This window comes from Nomascus leucogenys, chromosome 1a, assembly GCF_006542625.1.
Source record: "Nomascus leucogenys isolate Asia chromosome 1a, Asia_NLE_v1, whole genome shotgun sequence".
Classification (NCBI taxonomy): domain Eukaryota; kingdom Metazoa; phylum Chordata; class Mammalia; order Primates; family Hylobatidae; genus Nomascus; species Nomascus leucogenys.
In genome coordinates, this window is record NC_044381.1 from 40,465,536 (window position 1) to 40,487,207 (window position 21,672).

The 21,672-nt window shown below is 40.5% G+C and overlaps 1 long non-coding RNA gene across 1 annotated transcript; it reads right to left on the reverse strand.

Annotated features, from left to right (window-relative positions):
* Positions 1 to 2,956: 2,956 nt before the first annotated feature.
* On the reverse strand, positions 2,957 to 4,220 carry LOC105738475. The gene is made up of 2 exons (XR_001114281.2): positions 4,053 to 4,220; positions 2,957 to 3,173 (listed from the first exon to the last, which is right to left on the reverse strand). It is a non-coding gene; the product is annotated as an uncharacterized LOC105738475 (long non-coding RNA).
* Between the last annotated feature and the right edge of the window lie 17,452 nt (positions 4,221 to 21,672).

Below are 21,672 nucleotides of genomic sequence, written 5' to 3' on the forward strand. Positions count from 1 at the left end.
CCCTGGCAGCCCCTGCCCCGCCTCCACGCCTCTGATTCCACGCTCTCCCGAGCCTCCCTCCACGCAGCAGCCAAAGGGGTCTTTTTGCAGCACACCGCGGACGCGTCCTCCCGGATGGACTCTCCCTCGCTGTCACTGCCCGAGGGTCCCGACCGCTGCCCTCTCAGGCTTCAGGCCTGGATGCCCGGGCCCGTTCCCACTTCTCCAGCGACTTAGCTCCAGGCTCGCCGCGCTGCCCCAGCCCTCCGCACCGCCCCCGCTCCTGCCTCAGGGCCTAGGGACAGACGCCCCTGCTGGCTCCTGCCCCCCAGTGGCCCCGCCCTGCCCTCCGCTAGGCTCCAGGCTCAACCCACGTGGGTTGATCACCCCCTCCGGGTCACGCCCCCTCCCCCTGTTTGCTTGCTGGCAGCACTGCATGGCCCGATTTGTGCAATCCTTTGCTGCCCCGTAGCGCCGCCGCTCCCCAGGCTGTGTGCTCAGTACACCAGGGTGCCCACCCAAGAGGGACAGCCTGGGCTTCACTTCTAATGGCCAGGAGGGTGCCGGGCTCCAGGAGTGTCCACACTGGTCCTCAGGCCCCAGCCCAGGGTTGGCCTCAGTATTGCCAGCCTCTCCTGGGTCAGTGACCACAAACCCTGTAACCTGAGGACACCCGGAGGGACCCGGCAACCAGTCACAACTTCGCTTCCCCCTCCAGATGAAGGCAGCTAATTCCTCAAGGTCGCCTGTTCACCTCGGCATAAAGCACCCATTCTTCCTCAGCGTGGGGATCGGGTGGGAAAATATTTTCCAAAGGTCAGTTTTCCAATTATACTTAAAATTTGAAAGTTCATTTTTTTTTTTGCCTCCCCTCAGTGCAGTGGCGTTCTGCTAATTTCATAAAGATACCATTTAGCTGAGGTAGGTGGGATTCTGGGCATCAGAACAGCTTCCCAACGTCAACAGCCAGCCATAACCATAACTACCGACTTCCCATCATTTGTGGGGAAAAAAACGTTTTTCTCCCCAAAAATTATGGCCTGTAGGAACCAGACAACATCCCCATTGCCCGGCGGGAAATTACAGAGATTTTCTTATGTACTTAACATTAAGCCCAAGTTTATAAAGTCTACTCGGTTTTAATGACCTGCTCACGGGCCGCCCTGGCCGCTGGGGATGAGGGGCTGTTTGAGGCCATTGCTTTGGTGTGGGGTGATGTGTCTGAATCCCCAAGTCACAGGATGGTAGCCCGGGGTGTCTGGGGGCTGGCTCCATAAACAGGGCCATGCAGCTCTGAGGGCAGGTGCAGGGGCTGGGACCCCTGGGCTGGGATGGCCCTACATACAGCAGCCTCACTCAGTGGCTGAGGTACAAGTCCCAGAGGGGACACAGACACCAGACAGAACTGTCTCTCGAAGGGCTTCTGCCCTTCCCCTCTAAGATGAGGACACCAAAGCACTGCTTCCTGGGTTGCCATGAGGATGAAATGAGGGAATGCAATGGAGATAGCATCAGAGGCTGTGGGTGTCAGTCAGATGGCAGGGCGGGGGGAGTCCAGGAAGGCTGGCTCCAACCAGGAAGGGTGGCCAAGCTTTTCTGGGATGGGGAGGGCAGGATGGACCCCCTACCTCCAGGGCTCTCTCATTACCTTTGCCCAGGCTGTGCCAAGGCCCCTCTAAGAGTGAATTGGGCTTGAGGTGGCTCCCTCTAGGGCCCAAGGAGGCACCCAGCACAGCTGAGCTGAGCAGAGGACCAGGAGAGGCAGCTGGCAAGAAGTCTGAAACGAGGGCCCCGTTAGGGGCCAGGCTGGAGTCTGTACCTGGAAGATGGGGTGCAGGGGGAGTGATGGGCCTCTCTCCTGTGGGGGCCAGGGAGGGCTTGACGCAGGTGCGTGTGAGGTGCAGGGTTCAAACAAAACCCACGGAGCGTCCGGCAGCGGTGTGGGTGCAAATACCAGGCCTGGTGCGTAGGTCTTACCCCAGCTACGGGGCTGAGGCACCTGCCCAGCCCAGAAGGGGCGGGAGCGGGACTCATGACCAGTTTACAGGCTCAGAGATGCCAGCAATACCAGTGTTTAGAAGAAGCTGGGCATCTGGCTTTTGATGTGAAATACCCTCATTTGTCAAGTCTAGCACCCATTTACTATACTTTTTGGGCCCATCAGACCACAGGGGACTTTGGGCCTCTTCTGTTCTCTCATTTCCTGTCCTTCCCCCACTCCCACACCCCAGCCACCACTTTGAGTTCCCTGTTCCTGCCTCAGGGCCTTTGCACTTGCTGTTTCCTCTGCCCGGGACACCCTTAACCCATCACTGCAGGGCCAGCTCTTTCTCCCCTCAGAGGGCCCTGGCCATTGTCACAATGCCACTGCACATTTGTTTTCTTCCCAGCCCTGACCTCAGTTTGACATAACATTATGCACAGTGCTGAATGGCTTGAGTGTTTACTGTGTTTCCCCCACAGCACAGTAAGCTCCTGAAGGCAGGGACTTAGCTGATTTGTTCACCACATTGCTCTCAGTGCCTGAACAGTAGGTGCACGATACGTAGTAGGTGCTTAATAAAATCCTAGCAAATAAACAAACAAATAAGCACATGACCTTTCCACCACCTCCCCCCATGGCTGGCAGCACCCTCTGCCCCTCATCATTCCACACTCCTCCCCGGACCTTGGGCACCTCTATCACTGGGTCCTGAGCTGAGTCCTGCAGGAAGGGCTTCCTGCTCTACAGGGAGAAAGGGGCCAGACTGCGATGACTTTGCTGGAAGTCCTTCCTGCCCTACCCTGTCTTACTTTGCTTTCAGAACTATTCAGCATCTGAAATGTTTGGGTTTACCAAACATGTCTGTTCAGAAGTCCAGAAGCAGAACCGGCCTTAGCACATCTAGGGGATGGTCAAGAGGTCAGTCTGTATGTCTGGGCACTGGTGTGAGGGCTCTGATGGAAGTGGCAAGGTCACTGAGGCTGTTGGCACAGTGAAGAGTTGAGATTTTATTCTAGGGAGCCATTGATGGGTCTATATCAAACATGGCGAAATATAGAGAGGAGTACAGAGAGAAATCTGATGGACCAGATCTGTGTTCTCAAAGAGCATCCAGGTGGTGAAGGTGTGCAAGTAGAACAGATAGATTTCTTGGCAATGTCTGCGGTTGTCCAAATACAAACACACAAGGTATGGACCTGTCTTCAAAGACCTAAGATTCTAAGGAAGAAGACAAATAGGCAAATAGAATAAACATTAATTAACTCCCACATTGACATATCCACCCACCCATCCATCATCCACCTACCCATCCACCCACTCATCTATCCATCCACCCATCATCCACCTACCCATCTACCTACCCACTATCCGTTATGCACTGATCAGCTCTCCTACCCTTCTGGGTCAGGGTTCCCAGCTGAACATTTGAAAATGGAAAAGATATTGGGCCCTGTTCTCAATGGGCTCACAGTAGAGGGAAAGATTGATAAATAACCTCATAGTTCCCTTTCAGCAGGATTGCCATGATGACCATGAGAAGGAAGGGCCAAGGGTGGCAAAGAAGAGGAATGACTTACTTTGCCTGGCTTATCAGAGGGCAGAATGGAGCATGGTATATCAGAACAGGGTTTTGAAGGATGAATAGGAGCTTGTCAGATGAACATTGGAGGGGATTTTTTCTGTGTGGTAAAACATTGTGCAAGCTTGAGAAGGCAGGAAAGAACCAGAAGTGTTCACACAAAATGTTTAGCTTTGGAAGGGTGGGGGCAGAGGCACATGAGATCAGTGGAGGGAGAAGTCACTGGAGATGGAGTGGGACCAACTTATGGAGAATGTTGTGCTCTGGGTGAAGAGCTTGGACCTTGTCCTGTCAGTAGTGGGGAGCTGGGTGGGGGCATGGCCAGGGAATGAGCAGGCTTACATTTTACAAGGGTCATGATGGGGGCTAACAGGCAGAGACCAGAAAGGACAAAAACAACATAAAATCATCCTTCCCAAGCATGTTCATAAATGACCTCTCATTTTTATCCTCAAGGAACACATTTCCCCATTCTGTGATAAGAAAACAGTTTTAACAGGAATGAGATACCTAAGGTAGCAAAGGAGTAGAAGGAGCACTGAGATTGGAAGGCAGATTCTGTGAGTCCAAATGCACCCATCATGGCAATTCCTAACAGCTTCCTGGAGGCTCCCAGGCTGTACTGAAGCACTTGGCTTCGCTGGCCTCCTGGCTGTCTGGACAATCCCCTGTGCTTACTCTTCCAAGATGGGAATTCCAGTGGGCAAAAGGCAACATCCCAGGCTCTGGACCAAAGGTTCCATTACTGTAGCACTGAGTGGGGAGGACAAAAATAAAAAAACATTTTTGAGCATTTACGTGACAGTATGGACTTGTAGAAGGCACTCTAGAGGAGCAATTTCATTCAATTCTCAAAGCTGTCTTATGAGGGAAGGATTATCCTCTTTATTCTGCCTATAAGAAACTGGAGATCAGAGAGATTAAGTCAGCTTACCCAAAGTCACAGAACTAGTAAGTGGCTGAGCCAGTATGCACACCAAGGGTTAGTTCATTTCAAACTCTCAGACCCCTGGTGAGAGGGAGAGGGAGAAGGAGAGTGGTTGGCGGGCTGCGAGGTGGTAGTGCATAAGCTGAACAGGCGAGTCAGGCACTGCCTGCTCTGGGGATGTTTACACCAACATTTGAAGAAGTTAATATAAAAATAATATATACACAAGGTGAAAAATTTAAATATAAAATTTGAACAATAAAGAGGGAGTCTGTACTTCCAGCTATGGTCATGATGGAGTACAGAGTATCAGATTTACCCTACCCATAAGCAGCATAAGCAGCTGTAAAACTAGACCAAATATATATGAAGCAACTGCCTTCAAGCATTGGACAGCAGAGAAAGCAGAGCTGTGATTCTTGGGAGAAGGAAACACACAGGCGAGCTCCGCATTTGCTCTGGCTTTTTGCCTGGGAGCATTTTTCAAACTGTGGCACAGGGATATAAACCTACAAAGTGAGCTCCATGGGCAGAGGAAAGACTGGAGGTTGGGACTTCTGAGGCAGATGGAGTTTGAAGGGCAGGGTACTGGGAAGGAGGAAGCTATGCAGAGAAGTAGTAGAATTCTGTAAAGAAGAACTGAGTCTCTAGCAGAATGCTAAGCTGCAAATGCATTAGGGTGAGATTCTGCGAGATTTAGCAGAGAACCACTGCTAGATGGTTGAGAGGTAAACGGAGATTCTAGAGGTTGGACAATTCTTGCAGACATTGGAATTCTGCCCAGCCAGTTTGAAGGGCTACTCTAGGCCCACCATAAAAAGCCTAACAAGTACCAATCATTTCCAGTAAACTAAGTGCCTGTCAGAAAATTAGTCAACAGTCTTTAAACACCACCCAGGCTCTCAATATCATAGCATCCACAATGTTTAAAATGCAACAAAAAATTACTAAATATGCAAAAACAAAACAAAAAAAAAACAGGGAAAGGGGAACCCAAAACCAGGAGAAAAAAAAGTCAACATAAAGAGATAGAAATAAATCATTTGTTGGATTGACAGAAAAAAACTTTAAATAATCAGTTATACTATGCTCAAGAATTTAAAGAGGGGAATGGACACAATGAGTGAACGAATGAGAAATCTCAGTAAAGAAACTGAAACTACAGAAATGGATCAAGTGGAAATTCAAGAACTGATAAATAACATATTTGCAAAGTGAAATTTGGACATGTCAGAAGAAAGGACCAGGCTTGAACTTGAAGACAAGGCAATAGAAGCTATTCAAAATGAAGCATACAGTGGGGAAAAGACCAGAAAAAAAAAATCTAGAGCCTCAGAGATATGTGGGACAATGTCAATCAGTCTAACATGCATGCAGTTGAGGTCCCAAAAGAAGAAGCAAGAGATTGGGACAGGAAAAAATATTTGACAAAATATTGGAGAAAATGTTTGAAATTGGATAAAAACTAAAAACCCAACAGATGCAAGAAGCTCAATTAAATTCCAGCAGAATAAATAGAAAGAAAACCATACCAGGACTCATCGTATTCAGATGGCTAAAAAGCAAAGTTAAGGAGAAAAATTTCAGCCAGGCAAAAGACACAATTATAATATGGGGTAGCCAAAGACTTAAAAAAAAACAAAAACAAAAAACACCAAAACACTGCTGAGTATCAGAAACAAGGCGAGTCAATAGAATGATATCTCCGAAATTCTAAAAGAAAAGTAAACTTGTCAATTTGGAATTCTACAGACTGCAAAAACACCCATTAAAAATAAAGGAAAAATAAAGATATTTTCATATGAACAAAAGCTGAGAGAATTCATAACCAGTAGATTTGACCTACTAGAAATGTTAAAAGAAGTTTCTTTGAATTGAAAAGGAATGACATCAGGTGGAAACAGACTTGTATGAAGAAATGAGGAATGTCAGGAATGGTAACTATGTGGGAAAATGTAAAAGACATGAAAACTAGAGAAAGAGAATCAATTTATGATGCTAAGAGTTAATTCTATAAAAAGACATAGTGACGCTAAACACAAACACACCTAATAACAGACACTCAAAATGCAGAGAAGCATTTTGACAGAACTAAATGACAAAACTAATGACACATAGAATTAACAAACATAGTTGGAGAGTTAACCTTCCTTTCTAAGTAACTGATTAAAAAATAATTCTGTAAAGATATAGAACAATTGAACAACATTAAGAACCAGTTAACCAAATTGACATTTACAGAAAACTATATTGGAAATATGCATTTTTTCCAAGTGTACTTGGAACATTCACCAAAACAAGTCTTAATAAAGTAAAATAATTTAAAGCATATAGAATATGTTTTCTAGCCTTAACAGAGTTAAATTAGAAATCCATAATAATAAGATATTAAGGAAACACTCAAATATTTAAAAGTGGCACATTTCTATAGCCTACAGATCAAAGAGGAAATCACAAGGGAAATTATAAAATGTTCTGAACTAATGAAATTAAAACAGAACATATCAAAATTTGTGGAATGCAGGTAAAGCTGTGCTTAAAGGGAAATTTATAGCTTTACATGCTTATATTAGCAAAGAAGAAAGGCCTAAAATCAATTATCTGAGTAACCACCTTAAGAATCCAGAAAAAGAAGAAATCAAATTCAAAATAGAAAGAAGGAAATAAAGATAAGAACAGAAATCAATGAAATACTGCAAAGCAAAAAAATAAATAAACTAAATAAAATAAAGAGTAAACAGATAACCTATAAAATGGAAGAAAGTATTTGCAGATTATGCCTCCAACAAAGTACTAATATACAGAATCTACAGGGACTTAAACAATTCAACAAGAAAAAGAAAGCCTCATTAAAAACTAGGCAAAGGACATGAATAGACATTTCTCAAAAGAAGAAATACAAGTGGCCAACTAACACATGAAAAACTACTCATCACTAATTATCAGAGAAATGCAAATTAAAATCGCAATGAAATATCATCTTACACAAGTCAGAATGGCTATTAATTAAAAAGTCAAAAAAAACCCCACACAAACAGATGCTGGTGTAAATGCAGAGAAAAAGGAAAGTTTATACGCCACTGGTAGAAATGTAAATTAGTTCAGCCTGTATGGACAACAGTATGGAGATTTCTCAAAGAACTAAAAATAGAACTGCCATTTGACCCAGCAATCCCACTACTGGGTAACTACCCAAAGCAAATCATTATGTAAAAAAAAGACACTTGCACTTATATGTTCATTGATTGCAGCGCTATTCACAATAGCAAAGTCATAGAACCAACTTTTAAGTGTTCACTAATGGTTGACTGGATAAAGAAAGTGTTACACACACACACACACACACACACACACACACCACAGAATACTATGCAGCCATAAAGCAACATGGATGGAGTTGGAGGCCATTATCCTAAGTGAACTAACTAAAAAACAGAAAATCAAATAACACATGGTATCACTTTGAACTGGGAGCTAAACAATGGGTACACATGGACATAAAGGTGGAAATAATAGACATTGAGGGTTGCAAAAGTGGGGAGGATGAGGGGGGAAAAAGGGTTGAAAAATTACCTATCACTTTCAAGATTCACTGTTTGGGTAATGGGTGCAGTAGAAGCCCAATCCCCACCAGTATGTAATATACCCATGTAATAAACATGCACATGTACCCCCTGAATCTAAAATAATAAAATAAAAAGTGAACAAAAAATAGAGCAAATCAATTAAATTGAAAGTTGGTTATTTGAAAAGATCTATAAAATTGAGCTCTTTCTCTATCTCAACTGTTAATATATCCAATATAATGAACCATTACAACTCAATAAAAATAACCCAATAAAAATGGGTAAAAGGCTTAAAAAAAGAAAATATACAGATGGTCAGCAAAAACGTGAAAGTGCTCCTCACTTTAAAAACAACATGAGATACCACTACTACACACCCACCAGAATAGCTAAAACTAAACAGACAATACAAAGTGTAGGCGAGGGTGTAGAGCAACTGCATACCTCATACATTGCTGATAGGAAGGTAAAACAGTAAAATCATGCTGGGAAGCGTTTGGCAGTTTCTCATAAAGTTAAAAGTATATTTACCACATGATTCACCAATAGGCTCCCAAGCATTGGCCCAGAAGAAATGAAATCACAAAGACTTGTAAAAAATGTTCATAGAAACTTTGTTAAGAATTCTCCCATGTTGGAAACGACTTAGATTCCCATCAGCAGGAGACTGGATAAAGTGGAGTGCACCCACACAGTGCACCCAGCAACAAAAAGGAGCCAACTGTTGACACATGCAGCAACAGGGATGAATCTCAGAAAAATCGTGTTGAGGGAAAGAAGTCAGATGCAGCGGACTCCATAATATATGACTCCATTTATATGAAAGTGAAAAACAGGGATTTGCATGGCTTGATACAATGCAGTATGTGTTGAACTCTGTCTGTAACTAGTCTTTTCCACCTCACAATACATCCTGGTCACTGGTCCCTATCAGGATGTTTGGATCTGCCTCTGCCTCTTTATCAGCAGCATGGTGTTCCATTGGGTAAAAGGAGCATAAATTATTTACTGCTGCTATCGGAGGACACAGATTGTTTTCAATCCTTTGTTCTCATGCCACCATAGTGAAACTCACTGTAGGTTTTCTTGTGATTGTTGACAAGTCTAGCTAACTGGGGACAAACTCCTAGAATGGATGTCTGAGGTCAAAGAATGCACTGACTTTTTCCTTGGGAAGCCAGAACACAGTCCCAGGCAATCTGGGAAACAAGGGCGCTCCTAGGCCATCTCAAGGTTACAGCCAAGGGCCCTGCATCCAGAACTGCTAGTATGAATAGGCATTATGAGTCACTGACAGCCACCAAGATCATGCTGGCAGCCTCCGGTGACTGCTGAGGTGTGCTGGTAATACCCAACTATGGCTATATCATGTACCAGACCTCAGGTGCTCCTGCCCACCTGCAGGTGAGCAGGTAGGAAGTGGGCACAGACATGTGGGACAGGATATGCCTAGGACAGAGCCTTGTCTGGACACCAAAGGGGTCTGAGGGGAGTCACAGGTGCCCTACCCCAGGGAGGAGGCAGCCAGAGCCCTATACAGAGCCCCTCCTGCCAGGTCTCCAACCACCCTGGGCCACAGGGCTGGAGCAGTGACCATGAAAGCCTCCACACTTGTCTCTAGGTCTGGTCCTGCTCCCTCAAACTCTAGCCTTCCAGTCCACACCCCCATACCTCCCCAAGGCAATCTTTCTTTATACAAATAAACTTATGAAATTAAATTATAAAAAGCCTTCAGCTTCTGGCCAAGGTGGAATGATAGTACAGATTTACCTTTCTCCCTGAAACAACCTAAAGAATAAACAGGATGTAAGAAACAATGGTTTTTCAAGACACTGGACATCAGGCATTGAAGGACAGTGATCTATAAGAGCCAGGAAATAAAGGAGACAAACTCTACAATTACTCCAGATCACTGCCTTTGAGAGTTTCCAGGCCATCGTATAGAGAGAGGGAACTGCATGGAGTCTCGAGGACTCACTGACTTGAGAGACAGAGCTAAGAGTCTGGAGAGACTAGCTGGCTAGAGTTTGTAAGACACAGTACTAGAGAGTAGAGAGGTGCACAGATAGAGAACTCCAAAGAACTGTGGAGAGTCTCTCTGAGGTATTCAACAGAGTCTGGATCAGCACATGCATGTGAAGAAACTACTCAAGGATGGAAAAACAATCACCTGAAAGGATTAGTAGTAACAATACCCAGTACTCACACAGGACCAGGAATAGTGCCTGTACCCACCAGACAGATTGGAAAACGTCATGATTAACAGGGCATTACGTAGACTATGCAGAAAAGTCTTGCCTCATTAGTAGGGAATAATTTGCTCTAGACTGAACACTGCCCTGTCTCCACCTAAGAAAGCTTAAAAGCAAGACCCTAAATCATCACACTGTTTCCAAGTAACTTTACTGTGTTTCAGAACAAAGCTTAATCTTTGCAGGAATAAAAAATCACTCAGCACCCAACAAGGTAAAATTCAAAATGACTACCATCCAATAAAAAATTACCAGGCATGAAAAGAAACAGGAATATACAACCCATAATGAGGAGAAAAGTTGATCAATCAAAACTGACCTAGAAGTGACAAATGCTAGAATTAGCAAAGAAGAATATTAAAACAGTTATTGTAATTGTATTCTGTACATTCAAAAGGTTAAGCGAAGACATGGAAAATGTAAGAAAGACACCAAATCAAACTTTTTTCTAAAAAAGAAAAACAAAATTGGGGGACAAACACTATCTGATTGCAAAACTTATCATAAAGTCACAGTAATCAAAAACTATGTCACTGGCAAGATAGAAAATTCATCAGTGGAACAGAAAATGTCCAGAAACAAATTCTCACAAATATATTTAGCTGAATTTTGACTACAGATAAAGGCAATTCAGTGGAGAAAGGACAATCTTTCAACGAATGGTGCTGGAAAAATTGGATCAAGTGGGCAAAATACTGAAATTCAACCCAAAATTTATACCCCAAATTTAGTCCTCATATAAAACATACTGAAATGTAAACCTCCAAACTATAAAATGTCTAGAAGAAAACATGGCAGAAAACCTTGTGACCTTGGGCTAGGCTAAGATTTACTAGCTACAACAGCAAGGGCACCATACATAAAATAACACATTGATAACTTTAACTTTATCAAAATTAAAAACTTTTGCTTTGCAATAGACACTGTTAATAGAATGAAAAGACAAGCCACAGACTGGGGAAAAAAAACTTTTCAAAGCATCTCTCAAAACTAAATAAATAAAAATTCTAATTTAAAAATAGGCAAGAGCTTTGAACAGGCAGTTCACCAATGAATATATATAGATAGCAAATAAGCACATGAAAAGGTGCCCAACATCGAAGTCATCAGGAGATGCAAATCAAAAACACAATGAAGGTCAGGCGCAGTGGCTCATGCCTGTAATCCCAGCACTTTGGGAGCCCAAGGCAGGCAGATCACGAGGTCAAGAGATCGAGACCATCCTGGCCAACATGGTGAAACTCCGTCTCTACTAAAAATACAAAAATTAGCTGGGCGTGGTGGCATGTACCTGTATTCCCAGCTACTCAGGAGGCTGAGGCAGGAGAATCACTTGAATCCAGGAGGCAGAGGTTGCAGTGAGCCAAGATTGCACCACTGCACTCCAGCCCGGTGACAGAGTGAGACTCTGTCTCAAAAAACAAACAAAACAAAACAAAAAAACAAACACACACACACAATGAGATACTACTACACATCTATCAGCTGAATAGACTCCATTGTGTATATGTACCACATTTTCTTTATCCATTCATCTGTTGATGGACACATAGGTTGCTTTCAAATCTTGGCTCTTGCGAACATTGCTGCAATAAACATGGGAGTATAGATATCTCTTTGATATACTGATTTCCTTTCTTTTGGGTCTATACTTAGCAGTGGGATTGCTGGATCATATGGTAGCTCTATTTTTAGTTTTTTGAGTAATCTTCAAACTGTTCTCCATAGTGGTTGTATTAATTTACATTCCCACCAATAGTGTATGGGGGTTCCCTTTTCTCCACATTCTTACCAGCATTTGCTATTGTACGTTTTTTGGATAAAAGCCATTTTAACTGGGGTGAGATGATACCTCATTGCATTTGATTTGCATTTCTCTGATGATCAACAATGTTGAGCACCTTTTCATATACCAGTTTTCCATTTGTGTCTTCTTTTGAGAAATGTCTCTTCAGATCTTTGGCCCATTTTTAATCGGATTATTCTATGTTTTCCTCTTGAGTTGTTTAATTCTGGTTATTAATTCCTTGTCAGATTACATATCTATTAGAATGGGTAAAATGAAAGAGGCTCACCATATGAAGTGTTGGTAAGAATGAGGAGAAACTAGAACTGGTGGGAATGTAACAGGGTACAAACACTTAGGAAAACAATTTGTCAGTTTACTGAGAAGCTATAGTGGGATGTTAGAATATGAATCTTTGCAGACTCACTTCCAGTGAAAAAAGCAAAACTAGACCAGGTATGGTGGCACATGCCTGAATTCCCAGCTATTTGAGAGGCTGAGGCAGGAGGATCATTTGAGCCCAGGAATTCAGGCCTGTAGTACACTATGATTGTACCTGTGAATAGCCACTTTACTCCAGCCTGGCAACATCACAAAACCCCATCACACACACAAAAAAGGAAGACAGTCAACAGCTATTTTTTCAAAAAACATTTCTTTAAGAAGTCATTAAAAGCCTCTGGAAATTGTCCTGCAGCATACAGCAAATAAAGAAATATTTATTCAAGAAAACATATTAAAACTCAGTAAGAATAGCAAGAATCTGTGGCATTGAGCCATGGCCCATTCCCTCCCCGTGCCCCCGCACCCCAGCTTCCTCTCTATTCAGCTTCACAGAAGCTCCATTCTGAGTGAGTGTGATCAAAATATGGTGCTCCCTCTGCCTCTTCCTCCCAACCAAGTCATTCCATGCCTTACTGAGAAGGGCAGACCACTAGCATTTCTAATTCCCTTCAATTCCAAGTTGAAGAGTTCCTGGTGAATGTGACTGAGAGATACAGAGCTTCCTTCCTCTACCGATAGGACAGAAGCTCTACCCTAGCACATCAGGCCAAGGATACTGGCACCCTAACCACCGTTGCCTCAGCTGAAGGCAGAGTGTTTACACCAAAATAGGCAAGCAATGAAGACAGAGGCCACAGGCCCATTCAGGGCTCAGAGACTGTGCCAGGGGAGAGGAGGCACGTAGGAAAAGCTCTCCACAAAGGACCTGACATTATTTGAAAGAGACTGGAGAAGTTTAAGCCTAAGGATGCTCTCAAAATCAATAGTTGCTCTTAATTAGGAGGAACAAGCTAAACCATAGGCCATCTAGGTCACCAGGGAGAATCTGGGAAAGAGATAGCTAAGAAGACTTCCACTGGGTACAGAATAAACCTTAAAGACGGAGCTCAAAATCTAGCCCTCTCCAAATTTAATTGGATTGGGCTGCTCGAAATTAATGTTTCAGGGCATTGTCAAAAAAGACATAAAGCAATCAGTTGGTAATTAGTGGAGTCTAAAGGATGGAGAGTAATACCAAATGAAACAGACAGCTTAACAGAGAGATCAGAAAAGAGACAAAGAGAGTATGCTAAAACCACCCTCATCCCAAGGTAACTGTGTGCATGTCCCAGGCTGTGCCTTTTGATGAGCAACACCAAAGACTTCATTCTGTGTGAAATGGACTTCACTAAGATAGTCTAGCCAAGTCATAAAACACATAAGCAAACAAAATTAAGCTTCAGAGAGGGAGAAGGGCAATCAGTCTCCAAAGTTGCTATATTACCAGAAATGTTCTCACTTCCAACAACATATTATAAGACATGCAAAAAAACAGGAACATGGACCCATACACAGGAAAAATGTAGGCAACAGAAACTGCCTGTGAGAAACTCCAGATGTTATACTTAATAGACAAAGTCTTCAAAGTATGCATTATGAATATGTTTGGAAAACTAAAGGAAGCCATGCTTAAAGAAGTTATAAAAGATAGGAAGATCATGTTTCATCAAATGGAGAATATTAATAGAGATAGAAACTATAAAAAAACAAAAGTTCTGTGGTTTAAAAGTGTAATAAATAAAATGAAAAAATTCATTAGAGGGGCTTAACAGCAGATTTTAACTAGCAAAAGAAATACACAGTGAACTTAAAAATAGATCAATAGAGACCATGCAATCTGAAGAACAGAGTAAAAATAGACTGAAAAAAATAAGCAGAGCCTCAGAGTAATGTGGGACACCTTTAGACACACAAACACACATGTAACAGAAATACTGGGAGGAGAGAAGAAATGAACAGAAATAATATTAGATGAAATAATGGCTGAGGCCAGGCGCGGTGGCTCATGGCTGTAATCCCAGCACTTTGGGAGGCCAAGGCAGATGGATCACCTGAGGTCAGGAGTTCGAGACCAGCCTGGCCAACACGGTGAAACCCCATCTCTACTAAAAAAAAAACAAACAAAAAACCACAAAAATTAGCCAGGCATGATGGTGGGCATGTGTAATCCTAGCTACTCAGGAGGCTGAGGCAGGAGACTCGCTTGACCCCAGGAGGCGGAGGTTGCAGTGAGATGAGATCACACCACTGCACTCCAGCCTGGGTGACAGAGTGAGACTGTCTCAAAAAAAAAAAAAAAAAAAAAATTGTAGCTGAAAACTTCCAATTGGTGAAAAACATTAATCTGCATATCCATGAAGCTCAGCAAAGTCTGATTAGGATGAATACAAAGACAGCCACACCCAAATGCATAATAAAAAATGCTGAAAGCCGAAACCAAAGATAAAATCTTGACAGCAACAAGAAAAAATTGCATACAAGGGAAACCCAATAAGTTGAACAGCTGACTGCTTAGTAGTATGACATATTTTAAGTGCTCAAAGAAAAATATTAACCATGAATCTTATATTCAGCAAATGTATTTTTCAAAAATGAAGGTGAAATACAACCATTCCCAGATAAACAAAACTTGAGATAATTTACTGCTGTCAGGTTCACCTTATAAGAAATATTAAAGGAAATCAGGCTAAAAGCAAGTAAACCCAGATGAAAATTTGAACCCACATTAAAAAAAAGAGCCCTGTTAAAGGTAGTTATGCAATTATCAATAAATAAACAAATGCATATTTTCTTCTCTTACCTGATTTTAAAAGCAATTGTATGAAACAGAATGTATATATGCATACATATGTATGTACATGTATACATACGTATGACACTAACATACAGGTATTGTTAGGCCTATACATGTGATATGTTTGACAATAACAGCATAAAGGAGGTGGGTAGGTACTGGAGTAAGGAAATGATCCCAGATGGTAACTCAAAACCACAGGAACCAATAAAGAGAACCAGAAATGATAAATAAGAAGGCAAATATAATAAGCTAAAAAAATATTTACTTGCTCTCTATACAGAAGTGTTCACATATAAAGTAATAATTATAACAGTGTATTGGTAGGTTTATGACATATTCTGACATAATATGTATAACAATAGTAGCATGAAAAGGAAAAGAGGACATAGAGTTTTCTAGAAGTAACATTTCTACAGTTCACTGAAATTAAATTAGAAGAACTCTAAGTAGATTCTGATAAACTTAGACTCTATGGAAGCCCTAGACCAACCACCAAAGAAATAACTCAGAAAATATAGAGATTTGGAGTACTTCTGATTCCAAAATCATGGTGTAGAAGCAAGCTGGCTTCACCTCCCCCCACAGAAAACTAAAAACAAATAGAAAGCATGGACATTATCACCAGCAATATTCCAGAACTCAAATATCAGGAGAATATATGTGGTTCCCTGGGCCACAGAGAAGTGAACAAACTCTGAGCAGACAGTAAGAAAATTGGATTGTCATATCCACAATGTCCCTCCCCACAATCCATCCAGCACCTAATGCATAGAAAATTTTCCCCAACTCACAGTTGGAAAAATACTGGAAAAAATAAGATCAAGGTGGTAAACCAACTTCCTCATCCTCTTGGGTTCACTGGCAGGAGACCCATTCCTGTTTCAACCATGGGAAGTATCAGGAGTGCCTGAAAGGAGAAAGATCACTGAGGATAGCCAGAGACAAAACAGGGAGGCTAGACTACCAGCCCCAGCCTTGGAAACTTAACCCTGTAACTTGATCAAAGAAGACACCAAATCACAGTGGCTGTTCACCAGCACCATGCTGTAGGAGATTCATCCCACAGGTCCCCTGGGCATGAGCCTATAGCCAGCAGTCCCACACTACTGAGTCATCCCCTTTGAGACCTCCCGTATTTGAGACCAGTGACACTAATTGTTTATTAGAACTGAGGCAAACCTGGGCTTAAGTCACCATCTAGTGCAAAGAAGGAGGCAGAAACCTAGCAGAGAAAAAAAGAAAGAAAATCAATGGATAAACTACAAAGAATCTCTGAGGAAACATATCCAATAAACAACCAAATAAGCCTGATAAGACTGGGACAAATAACTAAGCCTTCAATGCAAAGATATAGGCATACATCAACAAGAAACAACAGCCAACAGGGACCCATGATTTCTCTAGATGTACAAAGCAAGAAATCAGAAACTGACCCTAAAGAGATGGCAATATGTGAACTCTCTGATCAAAAATTCAAAATAGGCCAGGTACAGTGGCTCACCCCTATAATCTCAGCACTTTAGGAGACCAAAGTGGGAGGATCACTTGAACCCAGGAATTTGAGACCAGCCTAGGCAACATAGTGAGACTTATCTCTACAAAAAAATTTTAATAATTAGCTGAATGTGGTGACAAATACCTGTGATTCCAGCTACTCAGGAGGCTAAGGTAGGAGGATTGCTTAAGCCTGCAAAGTCAAGGATAGAGTGAGCCGTGATCATGCCACTGCACTGCAACCTGGGTGACAGAGCAAGACCAAAATAAAACTACTCCAATGCATAATCAAACTCTCAAAGGTCAAGGACAAAGAGAGGATCCAAAAAGTAACAAGAGAAAAGAAGCAAATAACATATAAAGAAACTCCAATTTGTCTGGCAACAGATTTCTCAACAGGAACCATATAGGCCAGGAGGGAGTGGTATAACATTTTCAAAGTGCTGAAAGAAAAAAAATAGCTGTCAGCTAATAATATTATATCCAGCAAAGCTGTCCTTCAAGTATGAAGGAGAGATAAAGTCATCCTCAGACAAAAACAGAATTCACCACCATCAGATCCATCTTCCAAGAAATGCTAATGAGAGTTCTTCAATTTGAAAGAAGAAAAACACTAATGAACAGAAATGAAAATATTTTGATGTATAAAACTCACTTGTAAAACTAAGTATACAGACAAACCCAGAATACTCTAATACTCTAATTGTGGTGTGCAATCCACTGTTAACTCTAGTATAAAGCCCAAAAGACAAATCTATCAAAAACAACAATAGCTATAGAAACCTGTTAAGAGATAGGCATTATATGTAAATTGAGACAACATAAAGTCAAAATGTTGAGAGGATGGAGTTAATTTGTAGAGTTTTAAAAAATGTTTTATTTCTATTCTTCTCTGTGTTCTCATTCTCATTCTCTCTCTCTCTTTCTCTCTGTCTCTCGACAGGGTCTTATTCTGACCCCCAGGCTGCAGTGCAGTGGTATGATCATGACTCACTGCAGCTTTAAATTCCAGGGCTCAAGTGATCCTCCTACTTCAACCTCCCAAGTAGCTGGATTACAGGCACACATCATCATGCCTGGCTAGTTTTTTGAAAAACATTTTTTGTAGAGACAGGGTCTCACTGTGTTGCCCAGACTAGTCTCAAACTCCTGGACTTAAGCAATCCTCCCACCCCAGACTTCCAAATTATTGAGATTACAGGCATGAATCACTGTGCACAGCAGTTGTCATCTCTTCAAAATAATTTGTTATATAGCTATGATTTTTTTGTAAGCCTCATGGTAACCAGAATGCAAAAACCTATAATAGAGTCACTAAAAATAAAAAAAGAATTAAAACATAATGCCAAAAGAATTAAAACATAATGCCAAAGAATATCACTTAACCACAAAGGAAGACTGTAGGAAAGGAAGAAAACAAGCAACAAAATGGCAGCAATAAGTCTACATTTAATCAATAATAACACTGAATGTCAATGGACTCAATTATCCAATTAAAAGGCATAGTGTGGCTGAATGGATAAAGAAATAATACCTAACTATATGCTACCTACAAGAAACTCACCTCATATATAAAAACACACATAGACTGAAAGTGAAGCAATGGGAAAAGGTATTTTATACTAATCAAAAATGCTACTACATGCTAACCAAAAAAGAGCAGGAGTATCTATACTTATATTAGATTGAATAGATTAAAAATCAGAGACTGTGAAAAGGGACTAAGAAGGTGACCATATGATGATAAGGGGGTCAATTTAGTAAGATAATATAACAATTATAAATATATATGCACCCAATTAACTCTAGCTTCCAAGTATATAAAGCAAACATTAATAGATCTAAAGGAAGAGATGGATTGCAATACAATAATGGTAGGGGATTTTAACACCCTACTCTTAGTAATGGGCCAATTATCCAGACAGATAATTAGCAAAGAAACATCTAAGTTAACAAAATACAGGATATCAATGAAATGAAAAGTTGATTTTTTGAAAAGATAAACAAAATCAACAAACTTTTAGCTAGACTAAAAGAGAGAGAAAGAAGTCCTAAATAAATAAATTCAGAAACAAAAAAGAAGTCATAACAACTGAGACCACAGAATTACAAAGAATCATTAGAGGCTACTATAAACAACTATATGCCAACACATTGGAAAACCTAGAAGAAATGGATAAATTCTTGGACACATACAATATACTAAGATTGAACCATGAAGAAATAGAAAACCTCAACAAACTGAGAACAAGAAACAAGATTGAAGATGTGATAAAAAGTCTCGCATTAGAGAAAAGCCCAGGACCTGATGGCTTTACTGCTGAATTCTACCAAACATTTAAAGAAGAACTAATACCAATTCTACTCAAACTCATCAAAAGATTAAACAGGAGGGAATACTTCCAAACTCATTCTATGAGGCCAGAATTACCCTGATACCAAAACCAGACAATACAACATAAAAGAACATAACAGGTCAATATCACTGATGGATATCGATGCAAAAAATCTCAACAAAATACTAGCAAACCAAATTCAACAACACGTTGAAAAGATTGTTCACCATGATCAAGTGGGATTTATCCTAGATATGCAAGGATGGTTTAACATATTCAAATCAATAAACATGTTACATCACATTAACAAAACCAAGAATAAAAGCCATATGATTATTTCAATGATGCTGAAAAAGCATTCAATAAAATTCAACATCCTTTTATGTTAAATTTTTGTGTTAAAAAGTTAAGAGTTAAGAATTTTTATGTTAAAAACTCTCAACAAACTGGGTATTAAAGACACATATTTCAAAATAATAAAGGCCACATATGACAAACCCACAACTAACCTCATACTGAATAGGGAAAAATTGAAAGCCTTTCCTCTAAGATTTGGAACAAGGCAGAGTCCCACTTTCACCACTTTTATCCAACATAATACTTGAAGTCCTGGCCAGAGCAATTAGCTAAAAGAAATATAGAAAAGAGATCCAAATTAGAAAGTAAGAAGTCAAGTTAGCTTTGTTCACAGATGACATGATCTTATACTTAGAAAAACCCCAAGACTCCACCAAAAAACTTCTAGGACTGATAAACAAATTCAGTAAAGCTGTAGGATATAAAATCAATATACAAAAATTGGTAGAACTTATATACACTAACAGTGAACAATCTGAAAAGGATATTAAGAAAGCAACTCTACTTACAATAGCTACAAAAATATAAAATACATAGGAATCAATTTAACAAAGAAGTGAAAGATCTATATAAGGAAATCTATAAGACACTGATGAAGGAAATTGGAGAGGACACAGACACACACACACACACACACATATACACACACAAATTGAAAGATATTCCATACTCATGGACTGGGAGTATTAATATTGTTAAAATGACAATACAACTCAAACAACCTACAAATTCAATGCAATCCCTATAAAATAACACTGACATACTTCACTGAAATTTTTAAAATACTAAAATGTACATGGAGCCACATCTATTTGATGAAGAAATTTTGAGCAAAAAGAACAAAGCTGGAGGCATCATATGGCCTTTGAAACATACTACAATCAGCATGGTAGTATATATAGCAAAATATACCAAGAAATCAGCATGGTACTGCATTTAAAAAAGACACATAGACCAATGGAACAGCATAGAAAACCCACATATATGTCTATTATTTTTAACAAAGGCACAAAGAACATACACTGGGAAAGGGGCAGCCTCTTCCATAAATGGTTCTGGAAAGCTGGATAATCATATGCAGAAGAATGAAACTAGAACCCTATCTCTCACCATATACATAAATCAAATCAAAATGGATTAAAGGCTTAAACCTAAGACCTGAAACTAGGAAACTACTAGAAGAAAACACTGGGGAACTGCTCCAGGACATTGGTCTGGGCAAAGATTTGTGTGTGTGTAAGATCTCAAAAGCACAAGCACAAGCAAAAATAGACAAATGGGATTACATCAAGCTAAAAAGCTCTGCATAGGAAAGGAAACAATCAACAAAGTGAAAGGACAACCTACAAAATGGAAGAAAATATTTGCAAACTACCCATCAGACAAGAAATTAATAACCAGAATATATAAGGAGCTCAAACAACTCAATAGCAATAAACTCCAAATAATCCGATTTTAAAATGGGCCAAATATCTGAAGAGACATTTCTCAAAAGGAGTCATAAAAACCACCAACAAGTATATGAAGAAAATGCTCAACTTCGCTGTCAGAGAAATTCAAATCAAAATCACAGTGAGAGATCATCTCACCCCAGCTAAAATGGCTTTTATAAAGAAGACAGGGATTAACAGATGCTGGTGAGAATGTGGAGAAAGGAGAGCCCTTCTACACTATTGGTGGGAATGTAAATTTGTACAGCCACTATGGAAAACTGTATGAAGGTTTCTCAAAAAACTAAAAATGGAACTATCACATGATCCAACAATTTCACTACTGGGTATATATCCAAAAGAAATGAAATTAATATATCACAGAGACATATGAACTCCCACATTTATTGTAGCACTGTTCACAGTATCCAAAATACGGAATTGACCTAAGTGTCCATTGGTGCATGAATGGATAAAGAAAATGTGGTGTATATACACACAATGGAATATATCCAGCCATTATAAAAAAATTCAGTCATTTGCAGCAACATGGATGGAACTGGAGGTCACTACGTTAAGTGAAATAAGCCAAGCACAGAAAGACAAATGTCACATGTTCTCACTCATACATGGCAGTTTAAAAAAGTGGGTCTCATAAAGATAAAAAGTACATTGGTGATTATCAGAGGCCAGGAAGTTGGAGGCGGGAGAAAAGCGTTTAATTAATGAGTCTAAATATACAATTTGATAGAAGAAAGAAGATCTAATGTTTGACAGGTTGGTAGGGTAACTGTAGTTTCTAATAATCTATTGCATATTTCAAAATAACTAGAAGAGAATAATTCAAATGTTTCCAGCAT